Source organism: Panthera pardus, unplaced genomic scaffold (genome assembly GCF_024362965.1).
Source record: "Panthera pardus isolate Hobbes unplaced genomic scaffold, ASM2436296v1 HiC_scaffold_5, whole genome shotgun sequence".
Classification (NCBI taxonomy): Eukaryota; Metazoa; Chordata; class Mammalia; order Carnivora; family Felidae; genus Panthera; species Panthera pardus.
Genome location: NW_026526980.1, coordinates 2941889 through 2958894, shown reverse-complemented (window position 1 = coordinate 2958894; position 17006 = coordinate 2941889). Strand labels below are relative to the sequence as shown.

The 17006-nt window shown below is 52.4% G+C and overlaps 1 protein-coding gene across 3 annotated transcripts in view; it reads right to left on the bottom strand.

Annotated features, from left to right (window-relative positions):
* Positions 1 to 17006, bottom strand: part of ABAT (4-aminobutyrate aminotransferase) — an 86941-nt gene that overhangs the window by 44913 nt on the left and 25022 nt on the right. Inside the window, exon 1 of one of the 3 annotated variants that reach the window (XM_053894419.1) lies at positions 13395 to 13732. The exons of 1 other annotated variant lie outside the window; for it this stretch is intronic. The gene's annotated coding sequence lies outside the window, so the exon portion shown is untranslated. Of the gene's footprint in view, positions 1 to 382; positions 471 to 13394; positions 13733 to 17006 lie in introns of those variants that run through there. One more of the 3 variants, XM_053894418.1, reaches the window with a different exon arrangement.

Here is a 17006-nt window from a genome sequence, read left to right as displayed (position 1 = left end):
GCGTGGACCGTGTGACCATAAATTAACTGAGAACCCATTCTTTCCTTGATCACTCAGTGGACGTTTTTTCTTCTTTTTATCTATTCTGGCACGTCCAACTCAAAGCGGGCCTGTTGATTTAGCGGCAAGGTAACTGTGTAGAAAGAGCGGTTGCTGACTCTTGTTCAAAACCATTTGTCTCCAAGGGGACTACTTAAGGCTGCACACAATCCAATTTCCATTAAACATGTGTTTGCAACGGCGAGAATCTCCGAGAACTCGCGTATCAACATTTGAAAGCTCTGCCAGAGTAGGAGTGACACCTGCAGCACTTTCAATTACAAAATGTCACCGCGGGAGATATATGGTGGTGACATTTCGGTGGCCTGCACTTGAGACTGACCTTATAACAGAAACGCGATCTCCATCAGACGGGAGCTCTTAGCACGATACGCCTCCAACAATCAGAAGAGTCTATGTCACGCGCTCACTCTCTCCAGCCCGCTAATTCAATCAACGACAATTAATTAGGCTCCTGTTACGGGCAAGGCACTGCATTAGGTAAGTTCTGAGATGGAAAAAAGGCCCCTCTCTTTCTGAAACTCATGATTCAGTGGCGGGGCTGGGGGGGGGGAGTACTGGGGAGGGGGGAGAATGGGAGAATTTAATGTATGAGGCTGCTTTCCCTTTCATGGAGATAAATCCTTAAAATAACCCGGTGAGAGATGTGTATAAAAATTTTCCAGTTCGCTGTCAGCGAGTAATTCTGTATAAGACGGGGTGAAATCACGACGTTTGCCTGTATGAGCAAGGCGCTGTGGGAACGTGGACAGATGCGTTCTGGCAGGTGCGTGGTGATGCCAGTGAGATGTCACCAGAGCTGCCCCTTCAAAGGGGAGCAGATTTTTGGTAGCCACCGAGGAAAGGGGAGGTGAGGCCTGGGCAAATGCTCTGGTGTGACGAGATGTGGAATGGTGCACGGGGAGGGTCAGGTGCACGGGGAGGGTGAACAGCACACGAGACCACGGAGCGCTGGAAGAAAAGATGAGGCGCAGGGCCTCCTGGAGACCCCCTCTATGGGGGAGGAGCCCCAGCTCTCTTGTCTTATTCACAAGGGTCCTGCTCAGCCAGGTCCGGGAGTTGGGTGGGGGGTGGGGGGGGGGCAGGGAACAAGCACTCAACATGTCAGTGCGATGCAGGGGGGTCACCGTGAGCTGAGGAGGGAGGCTCCCCAGGCATGTGGGAGGGCACCTTCTGGGTGAGGGATGATAGGGAGGGAGCCAGAGACCAGCTCCCACACCTCCAGTCTTTAAGACTTAGGGGTTCTGGGGCGTCTGGGTGGCTCAGTTGGTTAAGTGTCTGACTCTTGATTTCAGCTCAGGTCATGGTCTCACAGTTTGTGAGTCTGAGTCCCTCATCGGGTCTGTGCTGACAGCACAGAACCTCCTTGGGGTTCTGTCTCTCTACCCCTCCCCTGCTCTCTCTCTCTCTGTCTCTCAAAATAAAAAAACATCAAAAACAAAAAAGAGGGGCACCTGGGTGGCTTAGTCGCTTAAGCCTCCGACTTTGGCTCAGGTCATGATCTCCCCGTTTGTGAGTTCGAGTCCCATATCGGGCTCTGTGCTGACAGCCCAGAGTCTGGAGCCTGCTTCAGATTCTGTGTCTCCCCCTCTCTCTGCCCCTCCTCTGCTTGCACTCTGTCTGTCTCAAAAAACAAATATTAAAAAAAATTTAAAAAAAAGAGTTACACGTTCCTCGGAAAGTTAAGCTTTCCCACATGGTCCAGCAATTGTACTCCTAAGCGTACAGCCCAGAGAGTGGAAGATAGGAGCTCGAACACATACGGGGACGTGCACATCGACAGTAGCACTATTCACAGCCCACGTGAGCACCAACGGCCGAAAGGGTAACCCAGAAGGGGTGCAGCCTCACCACAGAGCCTTCCTCCACCATAATAAGGGATGACGTACTGACAGAGACCACAGATGAGCCTCAAAACCATGATGTTCAGTGGGAGAATCCAGACATGAAAGGCCACACACTGATGGTATGTGCAGGGCACTTCTAGATCAGGTGCATCCAAAGGGAGAGAAAGCGATCAGTGGTAGGCAGAACTGGGAAGTGGGGATGGTGGGGTTTCTGCTCAGGGTGATGAGAAGGTTCTGGAGCTGGTGGAGACGTCTGCCTAACACGGTGAATGTGCCAAGGGGAACCAGATTGTTCACTTATACTGGTTAATGGGTAATCTTGTTATGTGAATTAGACCTCTGTAAAAAAAAAAAAAAAAAAAAAAAAAAAAAAAGCAAACGAGGGAATTAGGGAGCTGGCTGTCCCCTTTTACAGGTGGGAGGGGACAAGACAAGGTCTTGTACACTGAGGTCACGCAAGCCTGCGTCTGAATTCCTGCCTGCTACAGTTTGTCATTTACCCGCTCGCTTCAGTTATCCACTTAGCAGGTAATGACTTAGCTAAGTCACTCACTTAGTGCCCCGTGACAGGCCAGGCACCGTGTGTAGGTGCTGGAGGTGAGCTGGGGACCCGCACCCAGCTGTGATGCATTAGCAATGTCTGTCATGTGCCCTGTAACGGATGCTACAGACGTGTGTGCTCTGCCTGGAGCTTGGGCTTCAGCTGTGAAACTCGCTGTCTTTTTTTTTTTTTTGAAGAAGAAGACCGTGAGCGGGAGAGGGGCAGAGAGCAAGAATCCCAAGCAGGCTCTGTGCCGTCAGCACAGAGCCCAACACGGGGCTCGATCTCACCAACAGTGAGATCATGACCTGAGCCGAAATCAAGAGTTGGCCGCTTAACCAACTGAGCCCCCCAGGTGCCCCAAAGCTTGCTGTCTTAATGTAGCTAACAGAGTAAAGCTCATGAAAACACTCTGAGCCTCAGTGTCCTTATCTACAGGATTCGAGGGTGATGCCTCTCTTCCTGGTTGTGCTGGGAATTAGGCGCAACTGATGTGAACAGCCTGGCGGGTCACAGGCTCTTGAGACAACTGAGTTTCCTCTGTCTCTGACTGGCCCCTGTCTTTTGTATTCTCTGCTGATGATGCAGTCCTCGGGTCTAGAGCTCGATGCCTGACGTCCATGGGAGTTTTGGGGGTCACTGAGGAAAGGGGCCTGACAGATGGGCACAGTCTCCCTGGGGACTTGCTCAGGAGCCTCTCAGATGCTCGGCAGTCACAAGGGAAGGCTCCCTTTCCCTGATGGTGACGGCAGGGAGCTGGGTGCCAGGGGTTTCGCTCTGCATGAGCAATATGGTCCCTCCTGGACTGGAGCACTGAGCTCGGTGTTCTCTCGGTTTCCTCTCCTGCTTTCCTTCCATCATTTTCTACTTGGTCCCTGACCTTTCTAGGGATAATTCATCTCACATCACTCTCCTTCCTGGAGCACTCCAGTCCCACTCAGAAACATGCAAGCCCCAAGAGAGAGGGAATCAGGCCTTTCTTTCGTCTCATGGTACCCAGAGTTTAGCAGTTCTCCAGTCAATATATGCAGCGAGTGAACTCAGCACATCCGAGCCGTGGAACACGGACAGCAACATCTGCCTTTTAAGGTGCACCTGAGGACTCACATAGTGAGCAGAGGGGTGCCTGGGTGGCTCAGGAGGTTGAGCGTCCGACTTTGGCTCAGGGCATGATCTCACAGTCCGTGAGTTCGAGCCCCGTGTCAGGCTCTGTGCTGACAGCTTGGAGCTTGGAGCCTGCTTTGGATTCTGTGTCTCCCTTCTCTCTCTGCCCCTTCCCTGCTCATGCTGTTTCTCTCTCTCAAAAATAAATAAAAACAATTAAAAAATTAAAAATACAAAATTAGGGAGCGGGTCTGAAATTTGTGTTAAAACAGTTTAACAATAATATTCCCCGCCCCCCACCAAGTCTGAAGTCATCACATACATGATTGCCCACCACTGTTCCAGTTTGGCTCCAAAGACACATCCCTCCCCTGGCCTCAGTTTCCCCACGTGTTGGGTCACATGGCTTTCACAGCCCCTTCGGATCCTGAGAACCATCTGACAGGCACGTGGCCAAGAACCCCAGGGCTAGGATTCCTCGCTGCAATGCTCCGGACCCCCTAGTCCTGCCCAGAGGCGGTGTGAGCAACTGTCTCCCTGCTCTCTCCACCACGCCCTGGGCAACGTGCACCAGTGGAGACAGACGGCAGTCGGCAGTCGGTGTTAAGGCAGGCTAGCTTCCCCCAGGGCCGTCCCTCCTTGACGTGATCAGAAGTGCAAGAGAAATTTAAATCAACCCATCAACTAAACAGAATAGGAACTATCCGAGTGCAAGGCGAGGGAGGGGGATTTTTGTTTCGGCAGGCAAGGCATCTGCAAGAAATGCTGTTTCTTACCGTGTGCCTCCGTGGAAACAATTCGCAAACCCTGGTGCAACCAGACAGTCAGCCCTCCAGGCCCACCCACCTCTCCCCGTCCCCTTTCCTTTAATTAAAATGCTAATTAGTTCTCTCAGCTCCCTCTTATCTGCCATTTGCATTTGGAGGGTGGGATGGGACGGGGCGAGGCCAGGGCAGTTTTAAATCAATGGGGAAACCAGAACGCAGGGAAAGGGCAAAAAAAAAAAAAAAAAAAAGAAAGGAAAAAAAAAAAAGCTCTGGAGGGAGAGTAAAAGTCATCAAAGCACTGGCTGCTGTTTAACGCTCACCTACTACACACGACATAGCTTCCAAATGCAATTCAGCCATCTGCAGGACGGCAGGCTCAGAAGGTTGATGGGCTCCTCCTGGGTCCCAGAGCTCAAGGCTGGTGGTGCTTATCCTCGGCTGCTCCCGAGAACCTCCAGGACCACAGCGCCTGTGACGGGCTCCACCCACCACACCTAAACCAGGGTCTCCTGGGCGAGACGGTGTCGTCTGGGCGCTGGTGAAGCTCCCTAAGTGAGGCTGGGAACCACCGTCATAAGAGGTGGATGGTGGACCCTACACTTGACCCAGGCCTGCATCATCCCCAGGTCTCCGGAAACGGAGGGTTTCTGACTTTGAGAGGCAAACGCCTCAGAAATGCAGGGAGAAAGAATCCGGTGAGGGCCGTTTGGAGAGGTGGCCCTCAGGGCGCTGACTGTGAAACTGGACTCTTTGACCTGCTGTGTGTCCTTGGCATGTTAAGCAACCTCTCTGTGCCTCATTTTCCCCCTTTGCAAAATGGGGATCATACCATTTGAACCTAACCTCTGGGCTAGCAGAGTGTGAACTGAGACCCGAGACTTGGGTCCCTGCTGTATCCCCAGTCCCAGAGCAGTACCTGGCTGCAAGAATCATTGAATCAATAGTATGTGCTCCATAAACGTCCTGAACACGGTGTCTGACGCACCTTTCCACTAGATTGCCCCACAGGCCCTGTGAGCATGAAAGCTTTGCATGCGTCATTGGCTAGAAATGGACCCCCAGACCTCTCTGGGGCCCCCAAAGATGCTCTCATTCTGTCTGCTCTCAGGGCCAAGACAAAAGTGCAGGCAGAAGTGTGGGACACTCGTTTCCTGTCTGCAGCCCCAGCTGTCGGCTTTTCCGCAGACTCAGTGGGACAAGACAACACACTTAGCCAAGGGCGCCTCCGTTGTCAAGGCCAGGGGTCGCCATGGCAACCAATAGAGCCGCAGCCCTGGGCCAGTGCAGATGGCTAGCAGGGCCTCATTCATGGGGCCGTGATGGATGACGCTAGGACAGAAGATCCAGCTCCTCGAGCCCCCCCCAGCTGCCTCTGCAGCAGTGTGGGCCCCAGCCCTTGCTCCCTTGCTCTCTGCACGCCGCATGCGTGATTTCCTATAACCTGCCTCTTGGGGCATCACACAGTCCTCCGCGACTTGTACGAGGGGAGGGCAATACTGTTCTTGGGAACAGGCAAGTGTTGACTCTTGCAAAAGACAGAGGGGGCAGCTGAGAGAGTCCTGTGAGCCATAAATTGGGTCCGGGTGTGCCATGTACTGGCTTGGTGACTCTGGACAAGCCGCGTGACTCATTGGGGCCTCAGTTTCCTCAGCTGCGAAATGGGAAGAATGAAATCTACCCACGAGGTCACGAGGCTCTTGGTTTGGTGAGGGCCGACCGAAGGATACACACAGGACCCACACCACCTTCTCGGCTTCCAAAGAACACTCTATCCGGCAGGGAAGGTTAGTTGCACAGCCTGAAGTGCGAGGAAGAGCTGTTGGCACAGACAGTGGCCCTGCTATGAGCCTGAACTTCCAGGCTCCACCAGAGGGAAGCTGGTCTGCGCCCCAACCTCCTCTGTCCTCCTCATGCCTGTGTCTCGCAGCTCGCCCACCTGCCCCGCCCGCCAGCCTCCACCAGGAAGGATGAGGTGGACTTAAGTCACAAGTGCAGGAGGCATGAACACTCTGATGCTGGGAGACGGGCAGCCCTCAGCCTGTGAGCAGGGTGAAGGGGAAAAAGAAGAGGCAAGGCTTCAAATCGGAGCCCTCCAGGAGGGGAGGACGCAGACCCTTGGTTCTGGAGGCAGTAAGGATTCGTCAAGAAGCGTCTGCAAGCGTTTGAGTTGCTGTGTGTCTCCGAGCCTACCAAGGGGAAGGACGGAAGGAACTGAATCTGGTCGGAAGGGATGCTTGTGCTAACACGGCAGACGCCACTGCGGGTCAAAGCCGGGAAAGGTCCGGCCCTTAATGTCTGTTCACTTCCGCAAGTGCTAAGGCCCCAGACGCCATGCGGAACAAGGACCTGTGTCCCGCTTTGTTCTCGGGACTCTCGCTTCCCGTGGGAGGACCAGCGACAAACAGATAAGGTCAGCACGACTGGAGGAGATACGTTTCCTGTGCAGAGAAAACGAAGCATTTTAAGGACTCCAGGAACTGCTAAGGCCCAGGACATAACAATGGAGCCATTTCGTTCCCTCGCGGGTCTGCAGGGCGGGCGGCCTGGAGACGCTGTTGGGTCATTCGAGTTACAAAGTGCACCTGACACTGTTCCCACCATCCCTTGGGACTGTCTTCACTTTTCAGTAATTCAGAGGATCGTTCATTTCTACGTGCATGGGGGGATCTGCTACAATTCAGGAGAGGAAAGCCTCCTGGGTCAAGGTTCAACACACTGTCTCGCCTGATCCCGGAAGGCAAGTAGTACTCTTCTTGTTTTTCAAGTAAGGGGGAGGCTCAGAGAGGTTTTGCCACTTGCGCAAGGACACACAGCTGAAGACTACAGAGCTGGGTTAGAACCAGGGCTGGCTCAGCCTGCAGGCCAAGACCTGGCCACATTAGCAGGTTGGTAGCTTCTGTCCTCACCCAGAAATCTTATCAGACAACTCAGGCTGATAAAGATATTTTTTACAGGAACCAAGAACTTCAAACCAACAGTTACCACTGTCCATAGCCTTCCCGAAGACTCTCATCTTTTGGCTACATGCTCATCGGTAGGGGCCTACCATTGCCCTAATTGACAGTTCCAACCTCAGGCCACATTTGGCCCTTCCCCTACGCCCAGACACCTGTCCCTGCCGTCCCTTCCAGGGTGCAGAGGCCCCAGTTCTACGAGGAGCCCAATGCAATGGAAGGTCCTTTCAGTGGAAGAACTGGAATTTTTAGAGTTCCTTAAGTATCTAGGACCACAGCTCTGGGTAATGGAGAAGGCTTGCTGAGCGACTGATTGACTGATTGATTGATTGATTAGGCTTTCTGCCCAGGGTGAAGCCCAATGTGGGGCTTGAACTCCCAACCCTGAGATCAAAACCTGAGCGGAGATCAAGAGTCAGATGCTTAACCGACTGAGCCACCCAGGTGCCCCGGCTTGCTGAGCTTTTAGAATATTAATCTGTGAAAAAGAGTTTGTCTACCTTTTCTTGTTTCCTCATTTTTCCGGCAAACTCTTCAAACATATTTAGACAGGTGAGGCAGGGGAGGGCAGGTCCAAGGATACAGTAATGAAAAGGCATCCCGATTCATCACCTTCTGTAAGAACTATTCCAACCACACAGGCAGGCTCACCCCTTGCGTTTGATGTGGCCACAGTGGCCGTCAAGCACGTGACCTCGGCCGAACAAGGACTCCGGAAGTCCTCATGCCCAGCCCTACCTCCCCAGCTGGTCTTCATTTTTCCGAGACAGAAAAGGTAATCTGTTCACCTGGGGACGCCTGGCATCTCCTCAAGGGGTGCCAGAGGGCAGCCGGCGGGAGCCATTAACCACACAGCTGCCAGTGCCTCCTTTAGCTTATGAGCTAAAGGAGTGGGGCCCCCAGAGGACAACACGGCACCAAAGAAAGAGCTGGGCTTTTGAGGCCAGAAAAGTGTCCCTTTTGTCCCAAACCAAATGAACGCACAAAAGACAACTGTTTTCCCTATGTTTTGTCCACACAGAGCCAAATACACGGAGTGAATAAAATTGTGATGTAATTTATCCTGGCTTGGCACTTTTGATGGTGGGGAAACCCATTCAGGTGTCCAAACCTCCCTGGTTGTCTGACTCTCATCAGGAGGCGTCTCCACCTTCCTTCCCTTTGAGAAAAATGCCCCCGCTTATGACTTTTTGATACCTTTAGGGGAAAACAATCTTGCTAAGTTAAAAAAAGCGGATCTCTACAAGGATACTCCTTGAAGCAAACAAAAACCCTGGACATCTTCCAGGGGAAAAGAGAAGGGTTGGGGGAACAGGTAGAAGGCTTGAATGAAACCATTTTACTGTTTCACATAGCAAAGCTACCCAGATGCTCTCTGACTTGAATATTCCCTGGCTCTCCACTACTCCCAGAATAAAGGCCTGCTGCTTGGCTGGGCACACGGTCCTCCCTGCCCCAAACCTGTCTTTCCTGCCCCTCCCTGCCCTCTTGACACTGACTTGCTCACACTCTGCTCTTTCCTGTGCCCAGGTCGTCACCCACACGCCACTGTTTGTTGAAATGTCCTTCCTGCCCCCCACCTCCTGTTTACATTCCCCTAACTCTGGCATACTTTTTCCTAGTGCCCCTCTGGCCACTTCCACCAGGAAGCTTTCCTGATTCATCAATTCAGGGTTAGATGCCACTCGTCTGTAATTTCTCCAGCACCTAACTTTTTTTTTTAAGAAAAAATTTCAAATACTCATGATGAACCTGTCCGTACCCACTGCCTCCTTTCAACAACTGCCAACCCCTACCATGTGTACGTTATCCATAAACTTATATGCATGTTCTTTCCCGGTTCACTTGTAATGTGACAATCTCTGTCTCTCCCTTTAGCCTATGAAATTCATTCATTCATTCATTCATTCATTCATTCATTCATTGCCTGACTGCCTACTGCCTGAAGACAGAGTACTCAACCCTAAGGACCAGGTGGGGGAGGTGGAACCGGACAGCACTCTCTACTTTCTGTTTCCAGGGAAGGAACCGACAAGAGATAAGACAGTTTCACATTGTGATGAGGACCATCAGTGTAACTTGACAGCAAGCGACCGATGTGGCTCAGCACCCCCAGCGCCTAGTGCCATGTCACACAGAGAAAGCTCCATGAACGTGTCCTACACCCATGGAGCTGAATGCCCGACCACGGGGTCCCACTGAGGCAGCCTGTGTTCTGTGGCCACTATGGCCAGGGGGACAGCGGGGGGGCACCAAGATGGCTGAGGATCCATCCACCTGCTCAGGACTGAGACCACCACCCTTCCACAGCTGGCTTGCTTTTCAAGCGTGTGAGCATCCCACTCATGACACCAAAGGGCCACGAGAGAATTTAAACACACTGCCTGTCTAGGTTCTGTTTTGATCACTCTGAGGAGCTATAACCTCAGGGCAGGGCAAGTCCCAGGTCATGATTTCATGGTTCCTGAGTTTGAGCCCTGCATCGGGCTCTGTGCACACAGCTCAGAGCCTGGACCATGCTTTGGATTCTGCGTCTCCCCCTCTCTCTCTGCCCCTCTCCTGCTCAAGCTCTGTCTCCCTTTCTGCCTCTCAAAAATAAATTAAAAAAAATTTTTTAAGGTGGGGAAAGAAACACAAAACAAACAAAAAAACCCACAAGAGGCTGGCTCCTCTGGTGTGCCCGTAGAGACTCAGGGCACTGGGGCCTGTCCTGTGTCACACGACTCGTGAGACGCAGAGCCAGGCTGCAAACCCAGGTCTGTGAGACTCTGCAGCGAGGGCTGCTCTGTGTCCCTGCACAGGGAAGATAAGCAAAGGGCCCAGGCTCACCCCACAAAGGAGAGCTGATCTCTTAAAATCCTCAGGATTTTAATTCCTGAGTCAGTTTTTCCAATCCCAAGTTCAGTGCTCCTGGGGCCACTGTGCTGCCTTGCAAATCTATTTAGGCCACTCGACCAACTCTTTGGGTATAAAAGTATCTTGGGGGCATTTTAAGAAGGAAAGGAAAAGAAAAAAAGGCTGGCCAGCAGCAGTGACCCCCCCAGAGAGAGGTGCCTGATGGATTCTGGTGGGGGAGATATGGGTTAAAGCTAGAGCATCAGGCCTGGAGTCTGGTTAAAAGCCTGGAAATTAGGGTGCCGGGGTGGCTCAGTCAGTTAAGCGTCTGACTCTTGATTTGAGCGCAGGTCATGATCTCACAGTTCCTGAGCTCGGGCCCCGGGTCAGGCTCTGCACTGAGAGTATGGAGCCTGCTTCAGAATCCCTGTCTCCCTCTCTCTGCCCCTCCCCCACTCATTCCCTCTCTCTCTCTCAAAAATGAATAAACATTAAAAAAAAAAAAAGCCTGGAAATTGATTCACTGGGCTGTCATCTCTTGGTTTGGTTGACAGTCATGACAGGTAATCTGGCGGGAGGCAGTGCTGTCCAACAGAAATATAACGCAAGCCTCAAGTGCAACCCACAGAAGTTGTTTTACACTTTCTAGGAGCCACATCAAAAAAGTAAAAACAGGGGCGCCTGGCTGGCTCAGTCAGCGGAGCCTGCGACTCTTGATCTCAGGGTTGTGAGTTCGAGCCCCAGCTTGGGTGTAGACGTTACTTAAAATTGAAATCTAAAAAAAGAAAAAGTAAAAGCAGGTGTAATATAATAACGTATCTTATTTAAACCTACAATCTAGAAATACAATCATCTCAACGTGTAATCAGTATGATTATTAATAAGATATTTTACACTCTTTTTCTTTTCTGCAACATCTTCAAGAGCCGGTATAAATTTCTTACACGCACAGCACGTCTCTACTGGGACTAGATCCCCATTGCAAGTGCTTGATTGTCACATGTGGGGAGCGGCTGCCGTATTGGGTGGTGCAGGCTGATGACACGCGGTGTCACGGCTGGAATGTGCCTAATGTGCCTGGGCCCGCCTGAGCTATGATGCGGTAACAGGGAGTTTAGTCTAAGAGCTCTTCCCAGTGGGGTCTGATAAAAAGCCTGTGCAGACAGAACTGGCTGGGTGATTTGTGGGACCCAGAGCGAAGATGAATATTCAAAGCCCCTTGTCGAGAAAGGATTAAGAATTTCAAGATGATGGAGCGCCTGGGTGGCTTAGTCTGTTAAGTGTCAGCTTCGGGTCAGGTCATGCTCTCACAGTTCGTGAGTTCGAGCCCCGAATCTGGCTCTGTGCTGACAGTGCAGAACCTGCTTGGGATTCCCTCTCTCCCTCTCTCTCTGCTCCTCCCCTATTCCTTCCCTCTCTACTCCTCCCCTCTCTCTCAAAATTAATAAACTTAAAAAAAATAATTTCGAGATGGAAACAGGAGGGCATTAAACCAAGCGTGGGGTGAGGCTCTTCTGAGCATGGGTCCTGTGTGATCACCTGGGTCGCAAACCCATGAAGGCAGTTCTGGGTGCAGAAGAGAAAGACCCTTCTGGCACACTCATCGCAGGGTGCCAGGATGACACTAGGTAACCAGCAACGGCAACAGCAAGCATCTACCGATCACCTACCTTGGGCCAGATCCTGTGCTATGCTCTTTACACAGGATACGGCACCTATAATTTTCAGAACAATCCTCTAACATAATTACTATTAGCATCCTCTGTTAACAACAACAACAACAACAACAACAACAACAGAAGGACAAGGACGTTCCATGTGCCCTCAGTACAAATGATCTGACATACAAGTATTTCATGTTCAGGTAATTTATCACTAACGTAATGCTATTGTCTGAGAGACAGCCTACATTCAGATTCGCTCACTTGCCCCCATGACGTCCTTCGTGGCCGTCCTTTGTGTTCCAGGAGCTACCCCAGGACCCCTCGCTGCATCTGCTCACACGGCTGCTCTGTCTCTTAACCTGCAACCGTATCCCAGCCGCTAGGCCTTTTATGACCTGGACGCTGTAAGAGTCCGGGCCAGTTGCTCTGTGTGTATTTTGTCTTGGTTGATATTTTTCTCGAAGTCCTTGTAAAATAAAGTGCAGCTCGTGGGCAAATGGGGAAAGGTGTGTGGGGTGCGTAAGCCAGAGGTACGAGGTATTCAGGGGCAGGGAGAGGAGGGCGTTCAGCGTCACCTCTACTTGACTGAGTTAACTAACGGTTTCCCGGAGGCAGTGACAGTGGATGTTGGAAGGTGATGAGGGCTTTGGCAGGTGGACCAAGGTGGTGTAGACAGAGGTCACGGCGTAGCGGGGGACAGAGTGCCATCCTTGGCCTGCAGCCTTCCTGAGGCCGTGCCAGTGTCTAGACCCGTCCTCTCCCCCAAGGCGCCCCGGGCGTGCCCAGCCTGCAGTTAGCATCCACCCAAAGCGACCGGCCACCAGGTCCCCCAGTGTTCGGGGTCAGGCGAAGCACGAAGGACCCCCGTGGCTGCCAGGCAAGTTGTCAGGTTCCCACATCTTGCCCTGCAAATGAAATTACGCTTTCTAAACCTGCTTCCTTCTCGCCACCTCTCGGGGCGTGAACAAACCCAAGATGAAGTTCTAATTGACTACAGAAGTGAAAGACACGAGGGGGGGGGGAGTCGCCGTCCAGAGTTTCCTTGGGCCAGCTCTTGGCACGAGCCATCCGGGCTGGCGAGCGAGAGATTCTCCCTGCAAAGTCCGGTCTTGACGAGGGCAAAGCGAGGTGCTCCCGAAGGCGACCCCCCTGAGCCTTCCATTCCCGAGCGTGTGCGTGTGCACGTGTGTGGGTGCAGAAATACTTTTTCAAGGTGACCCTCACCTCATTTCCTGGGGACGGAGGCAAACGCATGTGGTGGTCCTTCTGCGAGCCCACCGGCAGAAGCAAATCCCTTATCATTTTCGTGCCGTTTTTGTTCATTTTGTTCCCACTTTAAAGGGGCTCATCCCACTGTGTTCTCTCGGCTAAGCATCCTTGAAAAATCCGTCATGGACATCTGCATGTCCTTCAGACCAAAAGCCACACACAGGCGTACTTGCACACATATGCATGGGCACACACGTGTGCACACACTTGCACACCCAGCACCACAGATCACAGCCACCGATACGAGTTGAGACACACCTCCACATACCAGTAGATGTGTGCAAATACATATCGCATGCACACACGTGTGTGCACGGGCACGTGCACACACACAGACACACGTCTGCACTCACAGTGCCTGGCAGTCGGGGTCCTGCGGCAAGCCCAGCTCCCGCCTGCTTAAAACGCCTCCTCTATGCCATTCTGCAGAGTCCCAGGGATGAGATGCGCCGGGATCATCCTAAGAGATGCCTCCGGGTACCAGCTCTCCCTCCGGAGGACGCTCCGGACTTCCAGCCAGTCCCCGGAACATGGGCTCAGATATGGGAGGAAGGAAAGGAGCCTGAGAAGCAAAGCAGATTTGGGCAAAGGATGCTCTCAGCTGGTTCCCAGCAAGTGCTGGAGGCAGGGGGATGCAGAGGGGGTGAAGAGGGGGGAGGGAATGAGTGAGAGGCTTAGAGGTAGCCTCACAAAGAGGTTTTCAGATAGGAACAGACAGAAACAGAAAGGAAAAGATCCTCAAAGAAACAAAGAGACAGGAAAAAAAAAAAGAGATAAATACAGAGAAAAATAGAACAGGGCCTTTTTAAAAAGACATTTTAAGCCCAGCTCAGTTTAGACCGGAAGAATGAGCCACCTGACCTGGGACCTTCTGAAATGGGGTCCCTGTCCCCGCCCCTTCTTCCAGGATGCTCTTCCTAGATTTTTCTCTCATTCGCTTTCAGGACCCCTGGAGTACAAAGCAAAGATCCAAGGCTTTGGATTCCTAAACGACAACCCCACCCCCCCACCGGCACTCCGGTGGGGACGCCCCAGCAGATCCCGCCTATGGCATGGCCACAGCCAGGAAGGGGCTCTGAGGGCCACCAAGTCATCTCCGAGACCCCCGGGGGCCAGGGGGGGCGGCTCTGGCTCTGACAATGCACCTGACCCTCTCTCGGGGTGGGGGTTCTGGAGCACTGATTACTCTAGTCCCCCCCCCCCCAGTATAGCCCAAGCTGGGGTCAATGCCTATCCACAGGGGGCTGAGAAGTGGGGAAGGGTGCAAGATGGGGAGGGGCGGGGGAGGAGGGACACAGAGCTTTTGGTCACGTGCTGCTCCTCAGTTGCCATGACGACAGCAAGGGGGTGGGGGCACCCGGACCGGAGGCTGCAAGAGACATGTTGGTTCTAAATCACCGTGACAGCACTTCAGTTGAGCTATTACCGCTGTTGCTGTGGCAACCAATGGGATCAAATCGCAGAGGAAATCTATAATTATTACAAGCCAGATACCAACGAACTTGGTGCAGCAATCGCCTCATTAGGGCAACTCAGCATTAACTTTGGGAGGGAGAAACGCTGACCCCCAGCCCCCAGCTCTGGGAAGAATAAGGCCAATCCACAGATGGGAACCCAGAAGGTTCTCCTGGCCAAATGAGGGAGAAATATTAAGTGAAGTCACGGGGAACTGCTAACATTTGGAAAAACATTGTCCCTGAATTTACTGTGCAAATTTCCAACAAACAGAAAAGTTGAATTTGCCACTGAATACCTGTCCACAGCCCCCACCTCCCAGCTCCTGACGATGACATTTTACCAGTCTCGACCCTGTGACCCATCCATTAATCCTCTCCATTTTTTGATGCATTTCGAAGTAAATTGCGGACATCATGTTGTACCTTCCCCCTCGAGTACTTAAGCCTGCGTAAACTTAAGTATTTTGTTATTTTTGAAAAACAAAGGGAGCAATTTCATATGGTTCAGTCGAAACAGAATCAAGTCTAGATGTCTGTCATCCATGTGCCCATCTGTCCATCTGTCCAGCCACCCACCCACCCATCCATCTTTTCTTCCACCCGCCCATCCACCTGTCCGTCCGTCTGTCCATCTATCCAGCCAGCCACTCACTCGTCCATCCACGCAGTGCAGGGAGATCTCATGTGCACTCATGATTTCCACCAATGATTCACCATCCCTGAATCTTCCTCCCTAGGCCAGTATAAACACCCCCCAGCAGGATGTCCTGAATATTAAAAAAAATTTTTATGTTTATTTTTCAGAGAGAGAGAGAGAGAGAGGGAGAGAGAGAAAGTGCTAATGGGGAAGGGGCAGAGAGAGAGACACACACACAGGATCCGAAGCAGGCTCCAGGCTCTGAGCTGTCAGCACAGAGCCCAATGCGGGGCTTGAACCCACAAACCATGAGATCATGACCTGAGCCGAAGTCGGAAGCTTAACGGACTGAGCGACCCAGGCGTCCCCAGGATGTCCTGCATATTGAACTCAGTAGGTTCACGCTTACTCCCTGTCCTGTGTCAGCACCTCAGTAAACAGACCCAATTTGCCGAAGCTGGAAACCCGACACCCGCGCTCGCTTCCTCCCTCCTGTCATCCTCGCTCAGGACCACGTCCTGGGTATTACTTCCACACTAGCTCTGGCCTCCACCCTCTCCTCTCTCGCTCTTGTCTGTTTCCTAGCTGGATGGCTGCCCCAGCCTCTTGACTGGCCTCCCAGCTGCCACCAAACCCTCCCTCTGCTTTTTCCACGCTGACCTCCTACCATGAACTCTCTGGCCATGTTGATGGTGTGGGGGAACCGACACCCCATATTTAAAAAAAAATTTTTAATGTTTATTTATTTTTGAGAGAGAGAGACAGAGTACAAGCAGGGGAGGGCAGGCAGGGGCAGAGAGAGAGGGAGACACAGATCCGAAGGATGCTCCAGGCTCTGAGATGTCAGCACAGAGCCCAACACGGGGCTCGAACCCACGAACTGAGATCACGACCGGAGCCGAAGTCAGGCACTTAACAGACTGAGTCACCCAGGCGCCCCCAGATCTACAAACTTCTAAATGCACTAACCACTCTTTCCCAGCATCGGTGTACCTGAAGGAATTTTTCTCACTGATATGAACAGAAAGCGACCTAGATGTCCATCCATGGGAACTGGCTGAATACATTTCAGTGGGTCATGACACAGAATCACATTCGGCCGAGACAAAGAATGAGGTAGCTCTCTCTGTACTGACGAGAGAGAGTGTTGCACATCTTAAGTTACAGCAAGTTGCAAAGCAGCATGTGTGGTGAACTGTCCCCTGAGCCCCCAGCAGCGCATACATCTGGGCATCAGGCTGGTCTGAGACGTCAGCGGGTGCCCAGGTGTCCAGGGAGCGTGGCTTTGTGAGCCCCCTCTTATCTGCCTCAAGCCACAACACTGCTGTCCACCAGGCTGGAGAACAAGAGGCCCACGGGTGCGCTTCCCGCCTTTCAAGTCGGCTCCGATGACGCACTGCCCCCCGCCTGTGCTGGCAGGCAAGGGGGCCCTGCAGGCTGCTGGGGCACATGAGGTATTAGTTTTCTCTCTGGATCAGGGGACAGCGGTGGACGCCCTGTGAAAGTGAAACCCGCTTCTGGGAAGCTCTGCAAGTTTCAGGAAAGCGCGGGGTTGGCAGGAAAGCATCTGGTTTCCAGTTCCTGCTCAGACCTTGAAAGGCTCCCATGCCTCCGTCTCTCCAGCTCCGTAAGGGGCTGACGGTACCTCCCAGGGTCGTTCTGAAGGTCAAATGTGGCAACGGAGGTGAAAACAGCATGCCAACGTAATCTTGCTGGACAAGGCAAACCAGGGTCAACTCAGCCCCCCCTGAATACTAAACACCCCCAGCACCTGTTACAAAAGCTATGACCTTTGTTTCCATCTGAGCACCTTTCTTGTGTGCCGACGGTGGAGCTAAGCACTTCACGTATATGATTTCATTGAAGCCTCA